At 34.4% G+C, this 20,972-nt stretch overlaps 2 pseudogenes; one reads left to right on the forward strand and one right to left on the reverse strand.

The window, feature by feature from the left end:
• The first annotated feature begins 1,045 nt into the window (after positions 1–1,045).
• Positions 1,046–4,298, forward strand: LOC127797215 (fructokinase-like 2, chloroplastic; annotated as a pseudogene).
• A 12,113-nt stretch (positions 4,299–16,411) lies between these two features.
• Positions 16,412–17,655, reverse strand: LOC127796869 (folate synthesis bifunctional protein, mitochondrial-like; annotated as a pseudogene).
• Between the last annotated feature and the right edge of the window lie 3,317 nt (positions 17,656–20,972).

A 20,972-nucleotide genomic window follows, 5' to 3' on the forward strand; every position in this document is an offset into this window, starting at 1 on the left:
CAGCTACCTTATTCGAGATTTAGGGATATAAAACAAGATAAAGGTCCTGAATTTGAGACCTAAGTTTTGACATTTGGAATGAGGCATGGGAAACTTGGAGTCTTTACTAGGGTTTTGTAAGATTTCTTAAGCAATTGATGTTAAGGGGGAAAGACTGAACATTCCATTTGCTCATAACTCCAATTTTTGTATTTGGATAAAGCAGGTGGCACCCAAGGTGGCCTTTTTTTCCATTGACAAAATTATTCAAGTTCAGTATCCTATATTGCATTATAGATGGTTTCTTACAACTATTTCTTGGAAAGGAATTGTGCAGTCCTTAGCTGTAGAAGCATCAAATGAAGAAGAAAATGTTATAGAAAAGAAGAAATCTGGAACATCCAAACGTAGATCAATTAGAAGTAGGAAGAAGGTAATAGCAGATGGTTTAGAGGATGATGTTATGTCGTCTGTAAATGGTGATGCTACAAATCTGGAAAATAGTAGGCCTTCAGCAATAGATGAAAAATTGAAGAAATCTAGACAAAAAACTTGAAGGAAAGGTACAATCCTTGTCAAATGTCAAATACAGCCTTTTGAATTTTTGCTTGTCATGTAAGATTTTTGCTCTCTCATTTTACCTTTCCTTACTTGATATGGAAAACTATGAAATTTGGTGATTCGCAACTGAATTGGTTTCCAGCAATAAAGGGGAGGAAAAGGTTGAAAAGAAGGTAACTAGGAGGAGGACTAAGAAAAAGCTTGTTGATACAGAGGATGAAAGAGTGAGATGGAACTTAGTGATCGGGAAAGGGAGCGATCAGAAACTGATTTTGATTGTTGTATATTTTTCATTGACTTCTATGTCTATTTATAGGTATCACGTAGATATTGATAAGCATATCTCTTTAAGGAATTTGAATTACATTCAAATTCCATTTACTTATCTCATTATCTTGTTAAAATTCAAATACTAATGAAATTGAAACAAATTCAAATTTATAACATTTATCTTATCATTAGAAAACTTATCCCAATATAACCGCAATTCTAACGGGATTCATTCATTGAAAATGAGGAGGATGAATATGATGAAAACCTTAAAGTTGGGAAAGATGGAGAAGATGACATTAGCTTTATCTATGGATGGCCTCCTCTTGTATGTTGTTTTGGGGCTGTTCAGCATGCTTTTGGGCAATTTAGAAGGCCAACCAATAGACTTGTAGACCATGAAATGCATGAATAAATGAAAGATGCATTGTGGACCCCTGAGAAATTTGTGAGGGCACCAAGGGGATGTGCGAGTTATGTTGCAGTTGCTCTTGCAATCTTGGGTGGTAAAGTTGCCTTAATAGGAAAAATTGAGGATGATGGCTATGGACAATCTTTATTATATTTCTTAAACATGAGCAATGTTCAAACCCGATCGGTTTGCATTGACAGCAGAAGAGTAACAGCGGCATCACAGATGAAAATTGGTAAAAGGGGTGGCTTAAAAATGACTTGCCTCCAAACCATGTGCAGAGGATTCTTTAACAAGGTCTGAGATCAATATTGATGTATTGAAGGAGGTATGAGATTTTTGTTTTTAAAGGATAAATTTCTAGTTTATTTTGGGATTCTTTCCATGTTGGTTGTGGCGTTTTAATATATAACAAATACGTCAGAAGCAAATTTAATATATAACAATTATATAAATATATATATTTGTATGAGTGTTATTTTCTTTTGCCATCGTGAAAGCTAAGCATTATCATAATCTCAGTTTTTTCATTGGGGATATTGGGTGGCAGTGCCCCCTTATATTATATACATATTATTGCCTGGTTACAACTTACAACATAGATTGCCAGCTTCTTTGGGATGCATAAATATTAGCTTCAGAAGGAAAATATTCAATTGAACTATGAGAAATTTGGTAATTTTTCTCTTGTATGTGCTTCTATATGGAAGAAATGGCCACTGTATTGATTTTGACATTCAAGAAGAATCACATGAGGCAACCTGATGATGGCCAGACTCGTTAGTCTTCCATTCTGTGCATAAGTGCTTCTTGCTCAAGGTTTATGTGTTAGTTGTTCTAAAGGCAATATTGTTATAATCTATTTACCAATTCCCTGAACAAAATCTAATGCAGGCAAAGATGTTTTACTTCAACACATTCTCCCTGCTTGACCGGAACATGAGATCAACTACATTGCAAGCCATCAAGATGTCTAAGAAATTAGGAGGGATTATATTCTATGATTTTAACCTTTCATTGCCACTATGGCAGTCTTGTGAAGAGACCAAAATGTTCATACAACAAGCGTGGAACCACGTACCTAAATTTGTTCATTACACACCAGAAGTATTGACTCAACTTTGGCATGAAAATCTTACGACTTTATTTGTGACAAATGGGACTTCTAAAATACATTATTATACGAAGGAGCATAACGGTGTTGTACAGGGAATGGAGGATGCACCTCTCAACCCTTTCACTTAGGATATGTCAGCATCTGGGGATGGCATTGTTGCTGGTAGAAACTTGTAAATTTTTGGATTTATGCCCCTTTTTCACTTTGAGAATCATGCCTTAATTTTGTGAGTCACATGGCTTATTTTGTTTTCTTCTAAATCTATAAACACCACGTATAAGTCATCTCTATAGACTTTTCTATTTGACGTCTCAGCAAGCATATGGCTTCCATCATTGATCTATCTTACATGAAACCAAATTGACTTTCAAAAAGATTGAAGTTCCTTAACATGAAAAAAACACTCTTTGTCGAATGATTTCAATTGTATAGTGTCTCCAAACAAGGCAGAAAACATTTTAGCAAAGAGAGAAGAAAAAAGATAGAATCTTTGGGTTTGTTCAGTTGTAGAAAATATTTTCTAATTTTCAACTCCAATTTTCTGTTGAATGATTGAATCTCCAATTAGAAAATATAAAACTCAATTTTCTAATTTTTCAACTTTATACTATGAATTAGAAAACGTCAAAAAGATATTTTCTAAGTTTTCTGGAAATGAATGTTGTTGGTTCTTGAAACATAAAATGTTTGATTATGTTTAGTTGTGAACTTGAAGTTGAAAAACTAGAAAATGTTTTCTACAACTGAAAGGAACAAGAAAATTTATTTTTTTTCCATTACCTTTTCCTTCTACAGATCCTAACATGGTGTTAATGTCTAGAGCATTCTGTCTCCGGATCAAAACATATGAGACAATTCAATAATTTTTTTGATGGATCCATATTGTCAATTACTGTTTTTATTACAATTGTGGGTTTCCAATTTTCCATGGTTTGAATCTCTCTTTCTCTCTCTCTCTCTCTCTCTCTCTCTCTTACGCGCGCTCGTGCACACACACACATTTTTATGGTGCTTTTGAGCAAGTCCTCCTCATTCATCAAGTTCACCTATGTCCAAACAATTTGTTTCCCCCAAAGTCAAGCTAAGCTTCCAGTCCTATTAGTTATGTATGCATGATTAATTGTTTGCAAGAACTATATCAATTATTAATTGAACTTTTTTAAATTACCAAACAAAATAGAGTTGCCATTAGAGGACAACTTGTTTGTTAATAAGCACACCCTTATTTTCCATATCCCAAATTTATGTTTCATCCATTGATTTGGTTCTTGAAGGCAATTTCCATGCTTTGATACTCTGTGATGCTAACAAGTGTATATTTTAGAGGCAGCGATGCCAGTGTATCTACAACTGCATAGAATTGTATCTATGATGTGCCTACTGGTGAGCATGTTCAATAGAAAGAGAGAAAATCTATGCTAATGAAAATAAATGTATTGTTGAAGTTACTTAACAGAAACAAAAAAAGGGAAACAATTATATTGTTTGTTATTATTCTTGTTGCATCAGTTGGGTTCAAAAATGTTAGATACATGCAAGTGTGAACTTGGGCATCTTTTTTATGATTCCGCTATGCAAATGTATTGCACAGATACATTCACTGGATTCTTCATCGAAATTCCTGTAACAACTGGAAAATTTTATCAAGCCTTCTTTTCTCTCGAACAAGTGCTAATTTTGTATTTCAATTTCTGTGCATCTCTGATGAGGATGTTAACTGCACAACCTCATCTAATCACTAACAAAGGATACTTGGAACAGACTATCAAGTATGCCATTAACTGTGGAGTGATTGACCAATGGGCACTAACAAGGACATGTGGCTTCCCTCCCAAAGAAGGTATGGAAGACGATGTTGAGCCCAACCCGAATGGCATAAGGTCAATTACGGAGAAAGAATACTGTACGCGGGTGCCCGTCAGTTGACCAAAGTTGGTGCTTCAATTCATAGATGTTATTGTATTTTTTATGCTTTTAATGGGCTAAGATTTACCTAATCCCTGTAAAATTGACTAATTTTGTTTTTTCATTAATTCCTTGCAATTGTTGTTAGACCGTAAAGCTGTCGACGAAATTTGAAGAATACCAATTTTGAAATATAAGGTTGGTAATAATCTATTGGTGCAGAATGAGAATTGCCAGCTTTCAGTTATTTTCAAATTACAAAGATTTTACATCTTATGTTGCTTGCATCTATCGAGATCATTCTATTAAGGAGAACTAATATTTCAGAGTAAGAGATGATGTTAAACTTTCATTTTTAGATTATCCCAAGACAGTTCAAGGCTGCTGCCATTCTTTACTGAGGTAGGTAGTTGTAAGATAAGAGTTCACCTTATCTATATTTATAGTGTTCTATTCTTTGAGCTGCTGTTGTTTAATGGATATGTTCAAGCTCAATAACACGTAATCTAGGGCTGACAATTTTGGACACGACCCGATTACACGACATGACATAACACAGAGTTAAGCGGGTTAAAGTTGGGATTAATGAGGTTCGGGTCATAAATGGATCATAAAAGGGTTAATGGGTTGATATGAACATGTTAATATGATTATACACGAAATAACACGTTTAAAACTAAATTATACGTTTAACAGGTGACACAGCATGACCCATTTAAATTAAAGGGATTAACAGGTGACACGACACGACACGTTTAGTTAAACAGGTTAAATAGATCATGTAGTGGTACACGTTTAATAAACGTGTCGTGTTCGAGTTTAAGGAATTTGATACGATTATTAAACAGATCGTGTTTGGGTTAGCCTGACACGTGTTATACGTGTATCTCAACACGACACGATTACGACCCGCTAACCCGTATTGCCACCCCCTAGCATATTCGATTGAAGTTCAAAGGAGGCAATTATTCCAGGCATTGTCGTCATAGAGGTGCAATTATTTTTGTCTTCTGGATAACTTCATCCAAGCATTTAGATAGACTTTAGTACTCCCATCTGCATATTAAATAGTTAGCTCTGCCATTATCTTGAAAAAGATGGTTCAGTCAAGCCCTTGAAGTCATCTAATCAGGGTTAAAACATATTAGGTAAAGCAGCTAAACATTGGCTTTTGGTTAGGAGACGATACTCATCTTCCATGGTTGCTTTTGTCTTTGAAGAAAAGGGCGTATGGCTGTCATAAGCATGTTATTATTGAAGGAATGGGGCTAAAAAGTTGTTGGACTAACAATTTAGAGGAAATTCCAAAAAACAACCCCCCACAAATACAAAAATCGTTTTTAACCCCTTTTTTAGAAAAAAACGTTTTTACCCCTACAACTAAATAGTTGCAAAAAATAGTCACTTTACCATTTTTGACCCCACCCTTTGACTTTTTCACTTCACACTTTAATTAAAAATTAAGAATAAAAATAAAGACAGTAAATTATCAAACTACCCTCAATACAAAACAAACAATAGGTTGAATATCTATTTAACCTCGGTGGCAAACCCAAGAAGCCCCTTCTAATTATAATAATAAATTTTTAACTATTAAAGTATTATTATTATTTTTTAATACTAATTATTATTTTTTAATAATTTAATAAAGGGTGGGTCTCAAACCCACGATGGGTCCCCCACCTATTTTTTATTACTAAAGATATATGTATTATTATATATATAATAAATAAAATTAACTAAATAATAATAATTCATAAAATGAAATATATATGTATTATTAAATAATTAAAAAATTGTTATTCAATTATTATTATTTTAATTTTCAATTGTAATAATAATTGCAAATCATAATTATAATAATAATTTTTCAACTATTAAATTATTATTACTATTTTCTAATAATTACTATTATTTTTAATAATAATTATTTTTTTAATAATTTAATAACTAGGTGGGTCTTGAACCCACGCTGGTTCCCCCTTGTTTTTTATTATTAAATATATATATAATAATATTACATATATAATAAATAAAATTAAATAAATAATAATAATTGAAAATTTGAAATATATATGTATTATTAAATAATTGAAAAATTGTTATTCAGTTATTATTATTTTATTTTCCAATTATAATAATAATTGCAAATCATAATTATAAGAATAATTGTTCAACTATTAAATTATTATTATGTTTCAATAATAATTATTAGTTTTGATAATTTAATAGCAAGATAACCTGGTTTGGTTGTCCACTAAACTTGATTTTTTATTAAAATGATTTTTTTGATTTTTTTTTCTTTTTTTGGCCTTGAGATTTTTCTAAATTACCCAGTAGCCCCAAAAATAAATTATTATTTAAAAATTATACTTTCATTTTTGAGTAAATTTTATAATCATTACATCATCTTGATCCATAATAGTTAGAACACTTGATCATGTATTAGTTGCGTTTTATTATCATCATTCCATTGTTGTTTATTGTGAATTCTAAATTCAATTAACCTGAAAAACGTAAAAAGACATCATTTTCTATTGGGTAACTTAGAAAAATCCCTTGGCCCCCCAACCCCCCCAAAAATAAAGAAAATAAAAAAGGCCTTTTAATGACGAATCGGGTTTTGTGCAAAACCCAAATCGGGTTTGGTTGCCCACAAAACTCGATTTTTTTATTAAAATGGATTTTTTGATTTTTTTTTCTTTTTTTGGCCATAGAATTTTTCTAAGTTATCCAGTAGTCCCAAAAATAAATTATTGTTTAAGAATTATACTTTTATTTTTTAGTAAATTTTATAATAATTATATCAACTTAATCCAATGTTGTTAATAGTTAGAACATTTGATCATGTATTTGTTGCGTTTTATTATCATTTCCTTGTTGTTTATTGTGAATTCTAAATTCAATTAACCCGAAAAATATAAAAAGACATCATTTTCTATTGAGTAACTTTGAAAAATCCCATGGCCCCAAAAAATAAAAGGGATCAAAAAGCCATTTTAGTAAAAAATTGAGTTTTGTGGCCCACAAAATCTATTTTTTTCTTATTAAAATGGCTTTTTTGATTTTTTTTTCTTTTCTTAGCCATGAGATTTTTCCAACTTATCCAATAGTTCCTGAAATAAATTATTGTTTAAAAATTACACTTTTATTTGTGGGTAAATTTTATAATCATTACATCAACTTAATTCAATATTGTTAGTAGTTAAAAACACTTGATCATGCATTGGTTTTGTTTTATTATCATTGCATTATTATTTGTTGTGAATTCTAAATTCAATTAACCTGAAAAATGTAAAACAACATCATTTTCTATTAGGTAACTTTGAAAAATCTCATGCTCCCCCAAAAAAAAAAATTAAAAAAGCCATTTTAGTAAAAAAATTGGGTTTTGTGGGCCATAAAATCGGAGCCAGGTTTGGTTGTCCACAAAATTCAATTTTTTTTTATTAAAATGATGTTTTTGATCTTTTTCCTTTCTTTTCTTGGTCATGGGATTTTTTCAACTTATCCAATAGTTTCAAAAATAAATTATTATTTAAAAATTACATTTTTATTTTTGGGTAAATTTTATAATCATTACATCAACTTAATCTAATATTGTTAGTAGTTAGAACACTTGATCATGTATTGGTTGTGTTTTATTATCATTCAATTGTTGTTTGTTGTGAATTCTAAATTCAATTAATTCGAAAAATGTAAAAAAACATAATTTTCTATCGGGTAATTTTAAAAAATCCCATGACCCCCCCCCCCCAAAAAAAAGAAAGGATAAAAATAGTCATTTTAATAAAAAATCAGGTTTTGTCGGCCACAAAACCCGGAACCGAGTTTGGTTGCCCACAAAATCTATTTTTTTTATTAAAATGACTTTTTTTGATCTTTTTCTTTTCTTTTCTTGGCCATGGGGTTTTTTCAAGTTATTCAATAGTCCAAAAAAAAAAATTATTGTTTAAAAATTACACTTTTATTTATGGGTAAATTTTATAATCAATACATCAACTTAATCCAATGTTGTTAGTACTTAAAACACTTGATCATGTATTGGTTGTGTTTTATTATCATTCCATTGTTGTTTGTTGTGAATTCTAATTTCAATTAACCTGAAAAATGTAAAAAGACATCATTTTCTATAAGGTAATTTTGAAAAATCCCGTCCCCCCCCCCCCCCCCAAAAAAATAAAGGATAAAAAAATCCATTTTAGTAAAAAATTAGGTTTTGTGGGCCACAAAACTCGGAGCCAGCTTTTGTGGCCCGCAAAACCCGATTTTTTTTTATTAAAATAGTTTTTTTGATCTTTTTTTTTTTTTCTTGACCATGAATTTTTCTAAGTTATCCAATAGTCCCAAAAATAAATTATTGTTTAAAAATTATATTTTTATTTTTGGGTAGATTTAATAATCATTACATCAATTTAATCCAATGTTGTTAGTAGTTATAACACTTGATCACGTATTAATTGTGTTTTATTATCATTCTATTGTTGTTTGTTGTGAATTCTAAATTCAATTAACCCGAAAAATGTAAAAAAAGACATCATTTTCTATTAACTTTGAAAAATTCCATGCCCCCCCCCCCCCAAAAAAAAAAGATCAAAAAAGCTATTTTAGTAAAAAATTGGGTTTTGTGGGCCACAAAACTCAGAGCCAGGTTTGGTTTCCCACAAAATTCGGAGCCGGGTTTTGTAGCCCACAAAACCCGATGACGACGTGCAGTTTCGAAATATTATTTTTCACGCAAATCAGTACAGATCTAGAATAATATCTACCAAAATATGTTCTACTCACAACCATAATCATACTACACAGTCTTAATAAGCATTGTGAACACAAAACAGAACAAATAGAAATCAAATCGATCCCTAGAGATTGAGTGAGTGAAATTGTTTGTTGGAAAGAAAGAAACTTGTTGAATGGGATTTCAATGAGGTCGTTATGATTGCTGAAGAAGGTTAAATGACCCAACAAGTAAAAAAATTGAATGTAGGAAGAATGACTGAGTTTGAATGGTTTGATAATGGAGAGAAAGAGAGTAACATGAACGTTGGAAGATAAGAGAAAGGAGAAAGACAATATGAAAGAGACAAGGGTGTTTTGGTAAATGAGGCTAACGCAATGTGGGCTTTTTATTTTAAAATCTCATTAAGGGTACTTTTTGTATCTTACATAAAAGTGGATATAGTGTAATTAGTTTGTTTGAACGATCAAAAAAGTTTTTTTTCTATGAAAGGGATAAAAACGATTTTGTACCTTTGACCCAGGTTAATTATGAATCCCTCTCAACAATTTATGACTTTTGCTTCTTTTCAGTTTGGAATATCATTCTTCGTGGAAATGATGAATAAGTGATAGTTTTAGTTTAGCATGTATAATCAGACAATTGAAACTACAATGATATCTTCACACACACTTACCTAATTAACCTACAACATCTTATATACAAAATAACCCACTAATCCTCCCATTATTGAAACTAAAAGATAGAAAAGCAAACCCAAAAATTATGGACACATGATCCCTCAATTTGTGAGATCCCATAAATTATGGATCCTTTATCCCCATTACCAATATTTCCCCTCAACCTGGAGAATAGATGTCAGTTATTCCCAACTTGCAAATAAAGATATCGAAACTTGATTTCTGAAATACTTTGATTAGAACATCAGTTTCTTGAGACTTGGTAGGAATGTAGGACCAGGCGATCGTCCCATTCTTAATCTCTGTTTTGATGAAGTCTCTGTCAATTCTCACATGTTTCATCCGATCATGTTGAAATTAGATTATAGACTACACTGATAATTGATTTGCTGTCACTAAACAATTTCATAGGACTTGTTACTAACATGGTTACTTCTGTCATCAATCTCTGTATCCAAATAAGTTACAGGTTTCTCGAGCTATGACTCTTTACTCTATTTTTGCACTATTTCGAGCAACCACAGACTGTTTTTTACTTCTCTATGTCACTAGATTACCCCAAACTTTTGTGTAATACCCTATTGTTGACTTGCTATCATCAACAACTCCTACCTAGTTTACATCAGAAAAACCAACAATATCCTTGATTCCATTCTTTTTAAACAATAACTCTTTGCTAAGACTTCCCTTTAAATACCTCAGGATCTGGTTTGCTGCCTCCATGTGCCTTTTTGTGGGAGTATGCATGAACTGTCCTACCACACTCACACTAAAGGCAATATCTGGTCTCGTGAGTAATAGGTAGATAAATTTTCCTACCAAATGCTATTAACTCTCTTTATTCACTAGAGGATCACAATCTGACACCTTGTGCTTCCAGTTACGTTCCAAGGGTGTACTAGAAGATTTACACCCAAGTTTTCCTGTCTCTTTAAGTAAGTCAAGTGTGTACTTTCTTTGTGAAATGAAGATTCCTTTGTGACTTCTTGCAACCTCAATTCCAATAAAGTATCTAAGTTCTCCAAGATCTTTTACAATGAATTCAACTTAAAGTCTTTTTTTGAGATTTCTAATCTCCATTTCATCATCACATGTGATCACCATATCATCTACATATATAATGAGTATTGCTTGTTGTCCCGACTTATTCTTCTTCACAAACAAGGTGTGATCAACTTGCCCTTGGCTATATCCAAGATCCTTAATAAAAGTGTTGAATCGTGTAAACCAAGCCCGAGGTGATTGTTTCAAACCATAAAAGGGCCTTTTCTATCTTACATACCTTGTTTGGATTTCCCTTTGCTTCAAATCCAAGAGGAACTCTCATATATACCTCATTCTTTAATGTGCCATTGAGAAAAACATTCTTAATGTCTAGCTAGTGTAGTTTCCAATATAAATTAACAACAATAGACAATAGAACTTTGATTGAGTTAAGTTTGGCGACTGGTGCAAATGTTTCTTCAAAATAAATTTCATAGGTTTGAGTAAAACCTTGTGCTACTAGTCTTGCCTTATATCGTTCTATAGTTCAATCTGGTTTATACTTCACTGAGAAGATCCATTTATTGCCAATTGTTTTTTTCCCTTCTGGTAACTTCACCATCTCCCGAGTTTCATTATCATTCAACGCCTTAATCTCTTCTAGCATAACTTTCTTCCAACTTGGATTTTCAATTAATGTCTCTTGAACATTTCTAGGAACATGAATCTCATCAATCTTTGCAACAAAGGTTTTGAAATTTCCTAATAACTTAGTATATGCAACATAATCCAATATAGAATACTTGGAATTTCTCATATAAGACCTTACCCCATTCCTTATGGCAATTGAAAGATCAATGTTATTGGTAGGTTCTTTTTCCTCACAACATAGCTCATTTTTCTCATCCTCTTTTTGATTATCTGTTGTAATGGGATCTGCCATCGGTTCATACTCTTGAATTTGCATTGGAGTTTGTGGTCTCCTAGAGTAAACTAGAATTGGTTTTGGGTCAATTATGTTAGATTCTCCCATTTAACCTATATCATCATTGTTTTTGGACACATAATCAAATTGGGAAGGAAATGATGAGGAGATTGAAGGAAATGGCTCAAAGAAATTGGGTTCCCAATGTTTGTGTCCTTGAGAATTAATCTCCCATTGGAGAGAAACTTGAGGGTAGAAGGTTTGATCTTCGACAAAGGAAACAACACATGAGATCAGGAATCGTTTCGTAGAAGGATGATATCACTTATAGTCCTTTTATGTGGTGGAGTAACCAAGAAAGACATTTGAAAGCTTTAGGATCAAACTTACCCCAATTGGGTTTAATATTATGAACAAATACCACACACCCAAACACATGAGCTCAAGAGACTTATGAACCCGAGAGGAAGGAAAAATAGATAACAATGCATTGAGGGGTGTTCGATATTGAAAGACTTTGGAGGGAACACAATTGATAAGAAATGTTGATGTAAGAATGGCTTCACCCCAAAAAGAGTGTGGAACATGACTAGCAAACATGATGGATCGAGCAACTTCTAGTAGGAGACGATTTTTCCTCTCAGTAACCCCATTTTGTTGAGGAATACACGCACATGAACTTTGATGAAATATCTCATATTCTTGGAGTTGGAGATATTCATTTAGTTCATGGGAGAAATACTCTCTACCATTATCTGTTCGAAGAATATGGATAGATAACTGAAAAACATTTGTGACAACCTTATGGAATTGTTTAAAAATTATAGTCACTTCGGATTTTTCTCTCATCAAGTAAACCCAACATACCCGGGTATGGTCATTAATAAAAGTAACAAACCATCGTTCCCCGATTAAATTTAACACTCGTGACAGCCCCCACACATCACTATGAATTAAATGGAATGGAGTAGAAAGTTTGCATGTGTGAGGTAGATAAAATGCATGGGTTTGTTTGGCAAGAGTAGAATTGATCACACTGGAATGATGAAAGATCTTTATTAACAAACAAATGAGAGTACAAACGCTTTAGATAAGAGAAACTCGGGGGACCTAATCTATGATGCCACAACAAAATATTGGAATTAGAGAATAAGGAAAAAACAATAAGTAACTTTGTTCTTGAATGAAAACCAACACCTGACAAGTAATAGAGACCATTTCACTCCTCAACATTCCCAATCGCCCTCTCCAATTACAAATCTTAAAATTTACAATAAAAAGAGAAAAACGTTACTAAACAGTTCAAATCCTTAGTTAATTTACTCACTGAAAATAAATTGCACTGGAAATTTGGAACATGAAGAACTAAATTCAACTTTAACCCATTGATTTTCATATCTCCTCTCCTTGTTGTTGTGCACATAGGACCATCTTCTATAGTAATACCAAAATTTTCCTTACATGGCTGATAGTTACTGAATTCTGTAGTGGAGCTTGTTATATGGTCAAAAGCACCTGTGTCCACTATCTAAATATCATGTGAGTCTTTTGCATGACAATAAGGAAACAATACCTTTATGTGATGTAAGCGCTGTAGAGCTAGTAGAAGTTGATGGGATAGTTTTGGAGGCATCTGTAATTGATGAGGAAGTCATCAGTTTTCAAAGAATTTCCATTTTCTCTACTGTGAATGGTTGAGAGGTTGCATTAATTATTATCTCAGCCACATAAACATTCTTTCTCCTCTAGCTTCATGGCTTTCAATTTGGGAGTTTTCCATGAATATCCCAACATGTCTTTAGTATGGTTGGGCTTCTTACAATGCTCACACCATACTCGCTTATTTTTTCCAAAAGTTCTTTTTAGATTGTATCCTTCATTTCGTTTTGCTGCTAAAGTATATCCTTGGATTGCTATTTTAATGGATGAGTTATGTACTGGAGAGGACATCACTTTCCTACTTGTTTCTTCTCGTCGAATTTCAACAAACACCTCTTTTAGGTTAGTAAAGGCTTGTGCCAAGTATACGTCCTCTAACGTCGTCAAATTCTTAATTTAGCCCTTGTAAGAAATCAAATATTCGATCTTTTTTTACCATCTTATCGTATAGAACTCTATCATCAATACACTTCCATTCAATATTGTGAAATAGATTGATTTGCCGCCACAGTTCTAAGAGCATATTAAATACTTAGTTACAGATAATTTACTTTGTCAAGTGTTTCGAATCTTAGAGCGAAATTCAAAACTTTGTGATATATCCTCAAGATTTGAGTACATTTCTTGTACTGCATCCCACACTTCTTTTGTTGTTTGGTAGAACAGGTACAAACGTCCAATCCCTTACTCCATCAAGTTTATCAACCATGCCATCACAATTGAGTTTTTTGCTTCCCATACACTATAAGTGACAAAATTTGATGGAGCTGTTATCGTTACTCCTGTTAAATATCCCATCTTTCTTTTTTCCTTGATGAAAAGTAATACTAATCGATACCACTCTCTAGAATTGCTCCCATTCAATTTATGAGAGGTGATTTGTATTAAGAGGTTTTCAGAATGACCAGGGACTACGGATAATTTGGGATTGGACACAGCCGGGATACTAGTCGATTCCGCTGTGGATGAAGTGGAGGTCATTATTTTATCGGTAATGGTGGTTATTGGAATTCACGTTGGCGACGATGGTTAGCTGGTCTGAAATCAGTGGGTTATTGCAGACCAGATCTGAGACTATTGAGGTTCAGATCTAAGGTCGACAGTCTAATAGACTACTTTTGATTGTATTTTTGTGATTCCCAACCATCTTAAGATTTTGGAGTTTGCTTTGCCATTTTTGCCTATGAATTTTGTGGGGAGAAAAAGAAATTAATTTTAGAATATACTGTCCATCTCTTCACTTTAGTCTTCTTGTTGCTTACCCATTCAGTTGTCACTAACAAGCACCATTAGGATTAGGAAGGAGTTGTTGAATGCAAGCCAGTTTACATTGTACTCTTGCTTCAATGTTTTCTTTTTTTCGTTTTGTTCTGCATCTTATTTTACTAACTATCCTTAAACATATCTGACTTCCCTTTAGGAAAATAGTAGGCAAAGAGATAAATCTTGTTGAAGATGTTAAGAAAATAATTTTCTTCTATTTATTCAGTTATTTAGTTTTACATTGTGTTTCTTCTCTGTAGGTATATGATGTGTCATCTTACTTAGATGAACATCCAGGTGGAGATGATGCCATCTTTGATGCAACTGTTATATATACTTCTTATGTCTCGTAATAGATTATAATTTTACAAGGTCCATCATGGAGCCCCACCCCTTCCCCAACCCTCTTCCCATTTTTTTTTTTAAAAAAATACATATATTATGATGGATAGGTATCTATGGTATTACTTGGACTTGCAACTCTCAATGAAGGGAAAGGTGCTCTTAATGAGTTTGAAGATGTTGGACACAGCAAAAGTGCCAGGGCACAAATGGAAACCTTCTGCATTGGGGAGCTCGATCCGTCATCCCCCGCTACTTGTCAACTAGACATCGTCTCCAAGGAATAACCCGTGGAAATTACCAAGAAGCTATTACTAGACTATGCATGTAACAGTTGTCGGCATCTCTATTGTTGTTGGCCTCCTGTACTGGTGGAGAAAGTGAGGGCCTGAACAGTTTCTACCCTGGCACTTGGAGTAACCGCGAATCAAATTTGGAATTATCAGAATCATAGTCATTGAATGAACTTCAACAATATCTTTTTCTCCATAATTTTGAGGACTGAAGTTCAATCTGAATGTCCATTCGTTTTCAACTTTGTGACACGATTGAGTGCTAGTGCTATCTGATATCAACTGTTATATTGATTGAGACACTGGAAACTTGCTCAAGGGTGCCTGGAACTAGAAAAAATTATTAGTACATTAGTCTTCATTTGGATAACAACAACTGTGAACTTGGGGAAGATTGATTGATTGTGCATGTATATTAAAAATGTCATTTTTGAATCTCACACACACATTTAAGTGTAATTTTTGTGTGGATAGAAGCAACATTTAATTAAGCGAAATCACACGAATTCACGAGTTTACTATTGCAGCATGTTCAAAATCCTGCTTTGGATTTTTATGTAAGGAATGTAAGTACAACCTTCTCCATTTGTTTGGTCTCAACTGGGAATGATGAAATCTACCATTTTGAATTGGCATCAGTTTACAACTCAAATTCTGATTGTCGAATCCAAATGTTGTTTCCACTATGTGGTATACACGAACTTAGCTCTTAATTGACCTTATCCAAACAATTTAACACAATTTAGAACTTACTAAAATTACCCAAATCCAACTTTAAAAGCTTAGTACTTAGCTCATTCACAACTCCATTATTACCTCGTCAATGGAATAAAATTTTCTCCTAAAGTGAGGGTAACTGCTACGTGAGGGTCAGGTTGCATACAAAAATAACCCTTGCTAAAAACAAAAGCATAGCTACTACTAGAATTGAATCCATACCATCTAGAAGAAGTAACCATAAAAGCTTTTGAGAAAATTGTACTCAAAGTCAATTGTTTTGCCAAGAATTTTATGTTTTCTCTCACAAGAAATGTTGATCTTCAAACTCTTGGAAATCAACATCATTCATGCTTCTCCATCACTACTCATGTTCATTCCTCGTACGTCCTCTTTGCGTCCTTTGAATTCCAAAGTTGCTTTAGTACGAGACTAGGTAGTTTCGTGAAGCATTTCCATACTGATGGCTCACACTTCCCTCATCTTTGGCCCGTTATGAATGGGAGACCTAGAGTGAGGTCAGAGAGAAATAAGTTTCTTTCCAATCACACAAGCGGTCTCCTTCATTATAGCACAACATCAAGGTTATATCGAACATTATGTACTCTAATAATATTTGAACCACTCAGAACTACTGCTATTGCAAATGCAACAATTGCTACATCCCTATCAATTGTAGCATGTTGACCACAAATATCACATAAAAATCTCTTTCTGGAAGGTCCTATCAAAATAGGAGCATGAGATAAACCTAAGCTCTTCCTTGTAATCTCTGCTCAAATGGTCGATAAACCTATGAGAAATTCCAAATTATGTTTAGTAGTTTTTGAGAATCCAATACATAGGTCAATAATAATCTTCCAACATGGGATTCCTGATAATTCAACATCTTTAACTTGTAAATGTAACTCAAAACCAACTTGTTTGCAAACATCAACATATTGCAGATTTTCACTGTTTTGCATAGTGGATGGATCTCCCCTCATGTGCATTGCAACATAAGGTACTTTAAGGCCTGCAATGACACTATGCATTTTAGAGTTTAGTTGTCCACCAGACACATCATTTATAAGATAAGCCCCTTTGCTGACAGCTTCTGAAGCAACCGTTGAATAAAAAATGTCGACAGATAAAAGTTTCCATTCAGCCTCAAGTATCTTTAGAATAGCTTCTAAGATAGGGATTAACCTATTCAATTCTTTCTCATCAGAAATCCTAGTTGCCATTGGCTGTGTGGATTGTGCTCCAAGATCAATTATATCTGCACCCTCGAAAATCATCAAACGGGCCTGAGAAATTGCCGCCTCCACTTACTGAAACCTACCTCCATCACTAAAACTATATGGGATTAGATTAAGAATACCCATGATAGAGGTTCTTGCCCTACAATCCCATAGCCAGTTTCCCACAGGCAAGACCATTTTTAATCCATCCTTGCTAATAAGGGATTCACCACAAAGTTTATCCCATGATTCAAAAAGCCCACTAAGATGGGCTAACAAACCATGCCAGCATGCAACATTATCATCGTCAATAGATGATCCAAGCAAATCCATCAATGGAGCCATTAAAAATGGTCTCTCCCAAATTCTTTCATGGGGTACTGTAAGAATCTTTGAGTGAATTCTAAATTTCCCATAGAACAATATGTCCAAGTCAATTGGTCTTAGGCCATACCTTATCCTTCCAGTACGCCCTAAGTCCTTTTCAATTTTCTTAAGCACTCCTAGTAGTTCATGAGGCCCAAGTCTAGTAACACTCGAACGACAAAGTTGAGGAAGAGAGGTTGACCTGTCACATAAGCAGGCATGCCTTGTAATTTTTATGGCTGATTGTGTAATACCCCATGTTCGTATGAAGTTGCCACGTAATTTCGATGAGTTTAGGATACCAAAAAATTGGTTTGATAGTAGTTATACGTACCTAATCGATTGCAGGGAATGTCTCGGAGTGAAATTATCTAAGGAAAATTATACGGTCTTGATGAGCGTATCGAGATAGGATTTATGGTATCGAAAGAAATTGGATTGGGAACAGTTTTTGGTACAGCTAAAATACAACTGTCAGTTAAGCTATAAAACTGAATTGTCTTAAAAGGCTCCTGAAAAATCAACGGAACCCTGGGAGGGCTCCGATTTTTCATAATAAGCAACGCTTCAGTGGTTTCGGGGTGAAACGACAGCCGATAAGGACACTGGGGTGAAATCATCCTTTTTAGCTAAGATTCGAATTATTAATTTTACGTTTTCGGTATTGAAATGCAAATTTATTTGAAGTTTAAGGGCATAGTTGCAATAAAGAAATTTCCCAAGTGATGTTATAATAAAATTGAGGAATAATGTGTAATTTTCTATATCTATTAATGTAATATATAATATATATATAGTATATATATAGGCGTGCAATGTGTGCGTGTCCAATGGCCGCCCACCCCTCTGCAACTTACCCATACCCTGCAACCCTCAAGCCACACCTTGCAAGATTGAAGCGACACCCTGCCAGATTTGGAGAAGTTTGCACGCAATAGGTGATGGCAAGATAACATGGACGGTGAGATGGGGGAGTGTTCGGTTGCCTATAAATAGGCATTGAACTTGGCCGAAGAGAAGCAACAAGGGAGAGAGATCGGATGGGAGAAAGCGAGAGAGAGGGCCGCAGCCGAGAGAGAGACAGAGAAGGAGAGAGAGTGAGAGAGAGAGAGAGATGGGTCGCAATCGGCCATAGCCACAAGCTCCAAGCGGCCATGGCCGATGCACAGCAAGCTGCAGCAGCGTCAAGGAGGCAACGCAGGCGGCTGGTGATGACCGAGGGTGGCCGGTGGTGGTGAGCAGAGGCCTGAGAAGCGGCCGAAGGTAGCAAGCCGTGGCCATGGCAGCCATGGCCACGAGCTCCAACTGCAGCAAGGCCGCACCAGCTGCGGTTAACGGCGGCCGCGGGCAGCTCCAGGGGCGGTGCGGTGATCGGGGAGGCCGGAGTCAGGTGGCGAGGGCGGCGGTAGGCCAGAAGGCACGCGACGGCGGCGGCAGGCATGGCGGTTCGAGCACAGAAGGAAGCAGGAGGAGGAAAAAGAAGAGAGGGAGAAGAAAGAAAAAAAGAAAAAGAAAAAGGAAAGAAAAGAAAAGAAGAAAAAAAAATAGGAAAAATTCTCGAAAAAATCCCAAAAAATAAGAAATTACGTTTCGGTAATATTTCAGAGATTTTGGGCGAGAAAATTGTTTGGACACGCATTTCGAGGATATGACACGCATACTGAGGAAGTCAGAGATGCTAAGATAAGGTAAGTAAGATTTCCTAGAAAATTTCAGAAATTCAATAATATTATTTTATGAATTTTCGTAGAATAATATTTGAGAAAATATTTTAGAAATATTTAGTTTGGATTTATCGAGGAAAATTAGGAAGAAATAAAAAGAAAATTAAAGAAAATGCCAGAAATTATGGAAAAAATAGGTTTTAATGTTTATTTAAATAATTATGGTAATTATGATACTTTTAGGAATAAGTTGAAGTGACTCGTGCAAATTTTGAGATTAGCACGCAAATCAAGGCAAAGCACGGATATCGAGGTAGCCCGATAAGCTTGAGAAGGTAAGTGGTACTCTCCAATTAAAGTTAGTTTTATGGCAAATGCCTAGTTTGTAAGTGGATTATGTTCCTCAAAAATGTTTTCATCATATTGACATGCCTTGATATGTACCCATCACGTAGACTGCATACATGACATGACTATGAAATGCATGAATACACGTTGATATCATCAATCACTCGCATTTGAGGCCGTAGGGAGTACGAACTGGCACCGTTGCTTTACCAATGGTGCACCCATACACCTCAACTTCGAAAGAGGTGGCCGCAAAAATGGTAGGTAACATGAGGGGTGCAATTGACACCTACGAGGTAAGACATTACATACACATATGATATAGCATTATGTATCCTTACTTAGATGATTCATCATCTAACTTGGGTTTTGGCCCCTGAAATATTCAAACGTTCCAGGTGGAGATTGTAGTAGACTTGAGGATAAATGAGGCATGAAATGGCACTTAGCGGGGTGCATGAAGAATGAAATGTATGTAGCCCATGTACTCTGAACGTTTTGAGAAATGTTGAAAATATAATAATTTATTTATGATTAATATATCAGGTTTCGATCATTGCTTCCGCATTTGATGTGTATAGTGATTCTCTTTCGAGAAAAATGATTGGGAATTCTGGGATGGATTTCGAGGAATGATGTGGTGTAGCATTAATGTTTGAAAGAAAAAAAAAAATTTATTGTTCCGAAATTATCCCAAGTTATAACGTGCCCGGAAAAGCGGGGCGTTACAGATTGCTTCATCAACCGCAACGCTTCATTAAAATTATGAAGTCTGTCACCCATATTGCTTCCTAAAGCTATTGCAACTTCTTGTTCTTGTAAATAAACTTCCACCGAGGAATGTGAGGACGAATGGAATGAAGAAAGCCATGCTACCACAAAAAAGACAAGAGACAGGCAAGCATCAAGATAATTGTAAAACCATCCAACAATATTTCACACATATGAACACAAGTGTGCAGTTAGGCATTTAAAAACTTTTCTTCCATGAAACTATTTTCTACTGAAAAATTGAAGACCTGAAGTTCAACCCTTCAATGACATCACCCCCAAACACAATTATTCCTTTAACTCTAATATATGTGCAACAATTTTTACGATCATTTCTAAGATATAATTATGTTTGGAGGATAGATTCACCACACAGCCATCAACCTCATGTTTCTCTGAACTTAAAAACTCAATTAAGCACACTAAAGCCTGGTCCCACAAAATTTACACAACTATATGAGCCCTTAAATAGAAAATGGATATAATTTCTAATTCTAATGGCATTCAACAATAATCTAAATCAACAAAGGTTAGATCTTATAATAATTACATTTGACATATGGGACAACAAGCAAGAAAATAGAGACCACCTCTAAGAGATTTCCTGGAAACAACTACAAACCCAAATTTGATGGGCGCTAGCTGTTTGAAGATGTTCATGTTAGAACCGACCTTCAATCGACAATCCTAGAATTCAGATTCTTTCCAGATTATGCCAATTATAAGAGTACGCTGACGTAGTGCTTTACATCTCA

Source organism: Diospyros lotus, chromosome 3, assembly GCF_014633365.1.
Source record: "Diospyros lotus cultivar Yz01 chromosome 3, ASM1463336v1, whole genome shotgun sequence".
Lineage (NCBI taxonomy): Eukaryota > Viridiplantae > Streptophyta > Magnoliopsida > Ericales > Ebenaceae > Diospyros > Diospyros lotus.